The sequence below is a fragment of the Cyanistes caeruleus genome, chromosome 26 (assembly GCF_971803275.1).
Source record: "Cyanistes caeruleus chromosome 26, bCyaCae1.hap1.1, whole genome shotgun sequence".
Lineage (NCBI taxonomy): Eukaryota > Metazoa > Chordata > Aves > Passeriformes > Paridae > Cyanistes > Cyanistes caeruleus.
The window spans coordinates 11,540-21,586 of NC_141726.1; the positions used below are offsets into that span (position 1 = coordinate 11,540).

Sequence of the window (10,047 nt, forward strand, 5' to 3'; positions counted from 1 at the left end):
ACTAAGTCCAAGTCCCAGAGAAAAGGGAAACAGAGTGGGAGTGCAAAGAAACTAAGTCCAAGTCTAAGTCAGAGGTACAGAGAAAAGGGAAACAGAGTCAAAGTGAAAAGAAACAGAGGGACAGCGGAGAGAAACCAACTCTATTTCTTTTCTGTCTAACTCAGAGGCAGAGAGAAAGGAAACGGAGACAATCCCTGTTCACCATAACTCAGAGTTACGGTGGAAAGGAATCGAGTCCGTTTGCTTTCTGTCTAACTCAGAGCTAGAGGCAAAAGAAACAGAGTTAGAGTGAAAAGAAACCGAGGGAGAGTGGAGAGAAACCAACTCTATTTCTTTTCTGTCTAACTCAGAGGCAGAGAGAAAGGAAACGGAGACAATTCCTGTTCACCGTAACTCAGAGTTACGGTGGAAAGGAATTGAGTCCAGTTGCTTTCTGTCTAACTCAGAGCTAGAGGGAAAGGAAACAGAGTTGGAGAGAAAAGAAACAGAAAAATAGAGTGAGCAACAGTGACAGAGACTTAGAGAAAGTTAGAAAGAGATGGAAAAGCAAGAAATAGATTGAAAATAATGACTACACCACACCAAAAACACAAGAGCCAGGGGGGAGTGGTGGTAGGGGGGCAAGGGAAGAAAGTTTATTCACCTTTATTTAATGAATTTATTTACACTACAGCAAAACACAGAGAAACTGGAGACAAATGCATTACAATACAATCCATGTACACACTGAAAAATCCCTAATTCACATACAGAGTAATACAGCAAAACAGCAGCAAATGCAAATACAGAACAATACAAGCCAAATACATATTAACAGAATATAACTATTTCTACAGTTCTGGAAAGGTGAATACATGCTGTTTCATTATTACTGCTATGCCAAACCACAAGGAGCACACAGAAAACACAATACTCATTCGCCACAGAAGCCGGCTTCAGCTCGCACACGTACTCACCTTCACTCTCCTCTCCACCACCCCGTTATAATCTTGCTGTCGGTGGTCCTCGGGAACGTGGTTCCCGGGAGCCTCAAACTCAGCCTGCCTGACGAAAACCTCGGTCCGGGGCCGGTCCGTGCCCAAACTTTGGCGATGACTGTCGCCTCGCAGACCGGCCGGGACCGAGGAAAAAAAACCCCAGCTGGGAGGGAAAAAAAAAAAACCCCCCCAGCTGGGGATTTTTTATTCTAAATTTAAAAGTGAATTGCAAGTCCTGAAAAGCAAAAGCCATACATACCAGGTTAGAACCACTCGACACAAACACACACCCCCCTCCTACCCCACGGGAACTCGGTTCCCGGGGGGCCTCAAAATCAGCCTGCCTGACGAAAACCTCGGTCCGGGGCCGGTCCGTGCCCAAACTTTGGCGATGACTGTCGCCTCGCAGACCGGCCGGGACCGAGGAAAAAAAACCCCAGCTGGGAGGGAAAAAAAAAAAACCCCCCCAGCTGGGGATTTTTTATTCTAAATTTAAAAGTGAATTGCAAGTCCTGAAAAGCAAAAGCCATACATACCAGGTTAGAACCACTCGACACAAACACACACCCCCCTCCTACCCCACGGGAACTCGGTTCCCGGGGGGCCTCAAAATCAGCCTGCCTGACGAAAACCTCGGTCCGGGGCCGGTCCGTGCCCAAACTTTGGCGATGACTGTCGCCTCGCAGACCGGCCGGGACCGAGGAAAAAAAACCCCAGCTGGGAGGGAAAAAAAAAAAACCCCCCCAGCTGGGGATTTTTTATTCTAAATTTAAAAGTGAATTGCAAGTCCTGAAAAGCAAAAGCCATACATACCAGGTTAGAACCACTCGACACACATGCACACAAGCAGACCCTGACCCACCGACTCTCACAGACAGCCACACTCTGACACGCAGCAGGAGACTAACTCGCACAGTGACTGCAACCCTTATTTGAAACACTCTGCTGAACAAAATGCCCTGAGATATCTTCTCACTGCTGCTTCTCAACATCAAAAGGTAGATCCTCAGAAAATAGGCATCAGAGACCTGCAAAACAACACAAGGTGGTCAGTGAGGGATTCTATGGTAGCTATAACTCAGCCACCCTCTAGGCCCACACATTTTTTACACAAAAACCTCATAGAAAAGAGAAACTGTAACCTTTTATAATTGTTCCACCTAAATCTAACTATGTGCCAGGGCAGGGCAGCTCCAAACCAATGCAGTTAAAGTTAAGTTAAGTTACAGAGGCAGGCACAGTGCAGTTAAGTTACAGAGGCAGGCACAGTGCAGTTAAGTTACAGAGGCAGGCACAGTGCAGTTAAGTTACAGAGGCAGGCACAGTGCAGTTAAGTTACAGAGGCAGGCACAGTGCAGTTAAGTTACAGAGGCAGGCACAGTGCAGTTAAGTTACAGAGGCAGGCACAGTGCAGTTAAGTTACAGAGGCAGGCACAGTGCAGTTAAGTTACAGAGGCAGGCACAGTGCAGTTAAGTTACAGAGGCAGGCACAGTGCAGTTAAGTTACAGAGGCAGGCACAGTGCAGTTAAGTTACAGAGGCAGGCACAGTGCAGTTAAGTTACAGAGGCAGGCACAGTGCAGTTAAGTTACAGAGGCAGGCACAGTGCAGTTAAAGTTAAGTAAAGTTACAGAGGCAGGCACAGTGCAGTTAAAGTTAAGTAAAGTTACAGAGGCAGGCGCAGTGCAGTTAAAGTTAAGTAAAGTTACAGAGGCAGGCGCAGTGCAGTTAAAGTTAAGTAAAGTTACAGAGGCAGGCGCAGTGCAGTTAAGTTAAGTTACAGAGGCAGGCGCAGTGCAGTTAAGTTAAGTTACAGAGGCAGGCGCAGTGCAGTTAAGTTAAGTTACAGAGGCAGGCGCAGTGCAGTTAAGTTAAGTTACAGAGGCAGGCGCAATGCAGTTAAGTTAAGTTACAGAGGCAGGCGCAATGCAGTTAAGTTAAGTTACAGAGGCAGGCACAATGCAGTTAAGTTACAGAGGCAGGCACAATGCAGTTAAGTTAAGTTACAGAGGCAGGCACAATGCAGTTAAGTTAAGTTACAGAGGCAGGCACAATGCAGTTAAGTTAAGTTACAGAGGCAGGCACAATGCAGTTAAGTTAAGTTACAGAGGCAGGCACAATGCAGTTAAGTTAAGTTACAGAGGCAGGCACAATGCAGTTAAGTTAAGTTACAGAGGCAGGCACAATGCAGTTAAGTTAAGTTACAGAGGCAGGCACAATGCAGTTAAGTTAAGTTACAGAGGCAGGCACAATGCAGTTAAGTTACAGAGGCAGGCACAATGCAGTTAAGTTAAGTTACAGAGGCAGGCACAATGCAGTTAAGTTAAGTTACAGAGGCAGGCACAATGCAGTTAAGTTAAGTTACAGAGGCAGGCACAATGCAGTTAAGTTAAGTTACAGAGGCAGGCACAATGCAGTTAGTTTTACAGAGGCAGGCACAATGCAGTTAGTTTTACAGAGGCAGGCACGGTACAAGGCAGGCGCAGGCGATGTCTGCCGGGTGAACGCGGCGATAGCTGTGGATGCGAAGGCCGGGTTCCTCAGACGAAAAAATCCACGATGACGTCGAGAGGCTGAGATGGCCGATGACATGAAACACGAGACAACGAGAAGATGGATTGGAACTGCCCTGCCCGGCAAAAGCTCTGGCGAGCTTGCAAAGAAACCCTCTCCCTTGGCTTCAGAGGGGCCCATCCCACTACAGCCCTGTCCTCTAACTTAACTTCAAAATGCCAACTCACCTGCTCATCTCTGCTCCTTGCCGTGCTCGGGGCAACACCAACTCCTGCAAAGACAGAAAAGAAGAAAGCACTGAGTTACTGTCACAATGCACAAGGTGGAATTCCCAATGTGGTTCCTTTATTCCATCTTGGACTACAAAAGCTTGTCAGCCAACCAGGGACTGAAACAGAAGAAAAACCACTCAGTCCCACTTATCATACTCAAAGATCCCCTGTAAAGTTCTGAAGACAGAGCCCTCAAATGAGTGTGGGGTGCTTTGCCCTGAGGCATGTGCTGTTTTTAACAAATTCGAGTCACCTCCCTTGCTTTCTAGACACTGCTCACCAGCGTGGCAGGCTAGGGGCGGCTGAGGCGAAACGTCTTTCCCCTGATAATGACTGCACGATAAACCTGCAACCCCTTCTGTCTCTCAGAATCCTGTCCGTGACACTGATTCGTGTCAGGATCCACAAGGTGGGATTTGTGATGTGGTTCTTTCCTTCTGTCTTAGAGAACTAGAGATTAGCAGCAAACCAGGGACTTTAAACAGAAAAACCACTCAGTCCCACTTATCATACTCAAAGATCCCCTGTAAAGTTCTGAAGACAGAGCCCTCAAACGAGTGTGGTGTGCTTTGCCCTGAGGCATGTGCTGTTTTTAACAAATTCGAGTCACCTCCCTTGCTTTCTAGACACTGCTCACCAGCGTGGCAGGCTAGGGGCGGCTGAGGCGAACCGTCTTTCCCCTGATACTGACTGCACGATAAACCTGCAACCCCTTCTGTCTCTCAGAATCCTGTCCGTGACACCAATGTGTGTCAGGATCCACAAGGTGGGATTTGTGATGTGGTTCTTTCATTCTACCTTCAAGAACTAAAGATTAGCAGCAAACCAGGGACTTAAACACCAAAACACACACAGAGCTTGCACCCACCTGTCCTCCAGCATCCTGGGCTGGGATATCTTGCAAGTAGACCACCTAAAATAAAAAAAACCCAAGGGATTAAAGTTATAGCAGAAACTGAGACCCCAGCAAGAACAACTGCTTCTCTCCACCAACCGAGGCTCACCTTCCACCTGCTTCGCCTTCCCCGCTGCTATCCGGCTTTACTTCCTAGAAATAAAGACAAAGAGCAGAGCTGTAACACAGTGACCGGTTCCAGCCCCGCTGCAAAGTAAAACCGTGACCGACCTTCTCAGGGGGACCCCCTCATCTGGGACAGGTGTTCTGCCAGGAGGTCAATCTATCTGCATCTGAAAGAAATATAGGAAAAAAGTCAAAGTGCTGCAGGGTAACTTCACAGCTCCAGACACCTGCTGCCAACATAAGAATACCAGCTAGACTCCAACTACAGCCCGTATTACAAATCTCCAATTACAAGTGCCCAGGACTTATCCTTAAACACCTACAACCGGGCTGGGCGCCAGGGCAGAGCAGCTCCGGACCAAATACCACCAGATACCCATGACACGTGAGACAAGGGGACATGACAAGGAGAGAAAACTCTCTGAGACAAGAAAGTCCTCATGAGGACCGAGAGAATGCTGAACGAGATGACCGAGGAGGGACCCGAGGCGAGCCTGCCGAGCTCCGGTGACCCCGGAGGAAAAAGATGCTAATGGAACAACTATTTTCCAAGAACCGCAAAGACGGATGCCCGAGAATCCTGTGGCTAGAAGCCTCTGCCTGCCTTTGAATCGGCACAAGTCCTTATCCACTGTAAAGAAACACTGCTGCATATAGCTGTTGACACAGCTGAGAACGAGACCTAAGAAAACATCCGATCACATGCTTCTAAAGACAGATGCAATTCTGACGCCTGTCCGACCTCCCGCATCGAAGCTTCGCCGGCGCCGGGCCGAGGAACGCAAAAATGGGAGATGAACGGAAGGACCCCGGGGTTTCTCATAAGCCCCTGGGAGGACTAAGGCAATAGAGATGTTACACAAGATGCACAGAAGACACAGAAGGCACGAGAGACAAGTGACAACACACCCTGGGACTGCTCTGCCCTGCCTGCCTCAGCATTGCAAACCAAAGTGAGGCTTTCCCTCACTGGGGCCTATGGGGTCATTTCCAGAACCTCCCCATCCCCAAAGCTCACTCAAAAACCCAAACCGATCTCAGTCCTGACCCACCGCCCTGCTTTGATCCCCTCTGTGGGCTCCACTTATCTCTCAGAGGGCTGAAGATGTGAGTCACGGCGAGAGGCCGGTCGGGAGCCAAACAAAGCCACCTCGCTGTCTGGGAAGTTCTTCTCTCACCGGGCTGTTGTCTCAGACAAGTATCATCACCTATGATAAAGAAAACCAAATATAAGTGCACAATCTTAGAGGCATATTCACCAAAACCCAACTCCTACTCACCAGCTCTTAGGAACTCCCGGGTCCTCCGGCCACACGCTTCGGCCACGCTCCTAGGCGGATGCCGTCGTCGCAGGGTACGCCTAGGATAAATGGAGAGCAGGCGATGTAGCGTCGCTGAAAGTTGAGCGCGCCCTCGCCGCTCCTTCCAAAGCCCCCGACTTGCCGCGACTCCTCGGCCACACCTAAAGGATACCAGGACCGCACCGACACGTGGACGAGGTCGAGGCTTCGTCACGGACTTCGGTAATATTTGCTGGGGCTCACCAGAGAAGCAAACCGGGTCTCTTGGCAGGTCAGTGAGGGGGCCACAGCACAGCATCAGGAGGCAGCCTAAAACACACAAACAAGCAGGGATGCTTGGAGTTGCACCAGAAACTGCAACCCCAGCAAGAACAACGGCTGCTCTCCACCAACCGAGGCTCACCTTCCACCTGCTTCGCCTTCCCCGCTGCTATCCAGCTTTACTTCCTAGAAATAAATACAAAGAGCAGAGCTGTAACACAGTGACCGGTTCCAGCCCCGCTGCAAAGTAAAACCGTGACCAACCTTCTCAGGGGGACCCCCATCATCTGGGATGCAGTACTCTGCCATGAGGTCAATCTGTCTGAATCTGAAAGAAAGTTAGGAAAAAAGTCAAAGTGCTGCAGGGTAACTTCACAGCTCCAGACACCTGCTGCCAACATAAGAATACCAGCTAGACTCCAACTACAGCCCGTATTACAAATCTCCAATTACAAGTGCCCGGGACTTGTCCTTAAACACCTACAACCGGGCTGGGCGCCAGGGCAGAGCAGCTCCGGACCAAATACCCCCAGACACCCGTGACACGAGGGGACATGACAGGGAGAGAAAGTCCTCACGAGGACCGAGAGAATGCTGAACGAGATGACTGAGGAGGGACCCGAGGCGAGCCTGCCGAGCTCCGGTGACCCCGGAGGAAAAAGATGCTAACGGAAAAACTTTTTCCATGAACCGCAAAGACGGATGCCCGAGAATCCTGTGGCTGGAAGCCTCTGCCTGCCTTTGAATCGGCACAAGTCCTTATCCACTGTAAAGAAACATTGCTGCACATAGCTGTCGACACAGCTGAGAACGAGACCTAAAAAGATCACGTGCTTCTGAAGACGGATGCGATTCTGACACGTGTCTGACCTCCCGAATCGAAGCTTCGCCGGCGCCGGGCCGAGGAACGCAAAAATGGGAGATGAACGGAAGGACCCCGGGGTTTCTCATAAGCCCCTGGGAGGACTAAGGCAAGAGACACATTACATGAGATACACAGAAGACACAGAAGGCACGAGAGACAAGTGACAACACACCCTGGGACTGCTCTGCCCTGCCTGCCTCAGCATTGTTAGCCAAAGTGAGGCTTTCCCTCATTGGGGCCTATGGGGTCATTTCCAGAACCTCCCCATCCCCAAAGCTCACTCAAAAACCCAAACCGATCTCAGTCCCGACCGCCGCCCTGCTTTGATCCCCTCTGTGGGCTCCACTTATCTCTCAGAGGGCTGAAGATGTGAGTCACGGCGAGAGGCCAGTCGGGAGCCAAACAAAGCCACCTCGCTGTCTGGGAAGTTCTTCTCTCACCGGGCTGTTGTCTCAGACAAGTATCATCACCTATGATAAAGAAAACCAAATATAAGTGCACAATCTTAGAGGCATATTCACCAAAACCCAACTCCTACTCACCAGCTCTTAGGAACTCCCGGGTCCTCCGGCCACACGCTTCGGCCACGCTCCTAGGCGGATACCGTCATCGCAGAGTACGCCTAGGATAAACGGAGAGCAGGCGATGTAGCATCGCTGAAAGTTGAGCGCGCCCTTGCCGCTCCTTCCAAAGCCCCCGACTTGCCGCGACTCCTCGGCCACGCCTAAAGGGTACCAGGACCGCACCGACACGTGGACGAGGTCGAGGCTTCGTCACGGACTCCAGTAATATTTGCTGGGGCTCACCAGAGAAGCAAACCGGGTCTCTTGGCAGGTCAGTGAGGGGGCCTCAGCACAGCATCAGGAGGCAGCCTAAAACACACCAACAAGCAGGGATGCTTGGAGTTGCACCAGAAACTGCAACCCCAGCAAGAACAACGGCTGCTCTCCACCAACCGAGGCTCACCTCCCACCTGCTTCGCCTTCCCCGCTGCTTTCCAGCTTTACTTCCTAGAAATAAATACAAAGAGCAGAGCTGTAACACAGTGACCGGTTCCAGCCCCGCTGCAAAGTAAAACCGTGACCAACCTTCTCAGGGGGACCCCCTCATCTAGGACAGGTGTTCTGCCAGGAGGTCAATCTGTCTGAATCTGAAAGAAAGTTAGGAAAAAAGTCAAAGTGCTGCAGGGTAACTTCACAGCTCCAGACACCTGCTGCCAACATAAGAATACCAGCTAGACTCCAACTACAGCCCGTATTACAAATCTCCAATTACAAGTGCCCGGGACTTGTCCTTAAACACCTACAACCAGGCTGGACGCCAGGGCAGAGCAGCTCCGGACCAAATACCCCCAGGCACCCGTGAGACAAGGGGACGTGACAGGGAGAGAAAACTCTCTGAGACAAGGAAGTCCTCACGAGGACCGAGAGAATGCTGAACGAGATGACCGAGGAGGGACCCGAGGCGAGCCTGCCGGGATCAGATGACCCTGGAGGGAAAAGATGCTAATGGAACAACTATTTTCCAAGAACCGCAGAGACAGATGCCTGAGAATCCTGTGGCTGGAAGCCTCTGCCTGCCTTTGAATCGGCACAAGTCCTTATCCACTGTAAAGAAACACTGCTGTATATAGCTGTTGACACAGCTGAGAACGAGACCTAAGAAAACATCCGATCACACGCTTCTAAAGACAGATGCGATTCTGACGCCTGTCTGACCTCCCGCATCGAAGCTTCGCCGTTGCTGGGCCGAGGAACGCAAAGATGGGAGATGAACAGAAGGAGCTGGGGTTTCTTATAAGCTCCTGGGAGGGCTAAGACAAGAGATATGTTACACAAGATGTACAGAAGATACAGAAAGCACAAGAGACAAGTGACAACACACCCTGGGACTGCTCTGCCCTGCCCGCCTCAGCATTGTTAGCTAAAGTGAGCCTTTCCCGCACTGTGGCCCCAGAGGCCATTTCTCAAAACTTCCCCCCCGCATAGCTGACTCAAAACCCCTAACCGGTGTGAATCCTACCCCACCGCCCTGTTTTTATCCCCTCTGTGACCACAGCCCTCGTCTTATCTCTCTGAAGTGAATCTGTGCGAGGGGACGATCCGCTGCTAAGGAAAGCTGCTGCGGGGGCGGTTCCCTTTTGTGTTACGATGAATCTGCTGAGAGAATCTGAAGTATCGCACTTGATGTGACCTAGAACTTCTGGAAATTCTCCTAAAAAAAAAAAAAAAAAAGCCAAGAAGAAGAGTCATTATAAAAGCATCTTATTGCCCCTGAACCCCCAACACAAAACCATGAACTTAAATACTCCCTGTATTCAATATTGTTTTCTTCAAGGTGTCTTCAAAACTTCTGCTGCTTCAAATGCCCAAAAAGATGCCTGCTCTTAGCAGGCTGAAGCAAATTGAAAGAGCCTCTTCACTGAAATGAGAGAGGAGCTCTTTACCCCTGCTGATTCCCCTGGAAGGAATAATGCCCCTTAGCACAGCCTGGGGTTAATATACCCCTAATTGGGCCCGCCTCTTTTTCCCACGATGCCTGGGAAAGGGGAGGCGGCAAATCCCAGCGGGTATAAAGGCCCTCAGAGGGACCGTAGCTGTTTGGCTCCTCTGAGTTAAATTTGAGGTAAGGAGCTCTGCGTAGAAGAAAACTCTTTGCGAAAAAACAATGTTTTCTTTTCTGCTCCAATTACTCAGGACAATGGAGCAAAGGAACAAAAAAAAGGTAAGAAGAAAAACTTTGTGTTTCAGCAGTGTTGCCAGCTAAGTTGGATAATTTATGGACTTCCATAATTATTTTTCAGTGATTACTAAGTAGCACTCCACCTGTGATTAATT

General features: G+C 49.9%; 1 long non-coding RNA gene across 8 annotated transcripts; it reads right to left on the minus strand.

Annotated features, from left to right (window-relative positions):
* Window positions 1-1,814: 1,814 nt before the first annotated feature.
* Window positions 1,815-9,688, minus strand: LOC111943641 (uncharacterized). Of its 8 annotated transcripts, none has more exons than XR_015279317.1 (17): window positions 9,657-9,688; window positions 9,233-9,424; window positions 8,299-8,360; window positions 8,177-8,220; window positions 8,017-8,082; window positions 7,753-7,832; window positions 7,557-7,680; window positions 6,610-6,673; window positions 6,488-6,531; window positions 6,328-6,393; window positions 6,064-6,143; window positions 5,868-5,991; window positions 4,889-4,944; window positions 4,767-4,810; window positions 4,631-4,675; window positions 3,718-3,761; window positions 2,006-3,549 (listed from the first exon to the last, which is right to left on the minus strand). It is a non-coding gene; the product is annotated as an uncharacterized LOC111943641 (long non-coding RNA). The 8 variants fall into 8 exon arrangements; XR_015279323.1 differs by having other exon boundaries at window positions 9,394-9,424; window positions 9,657-9,681; XR_015279322.1 differs by having other exon boundaries at window positions 7,916-8,082; window positions 9,394-9,424; window positions 9,657-9,681.
* Window positions 9,689-10,047: the final 359 nt, after the last annotated feature.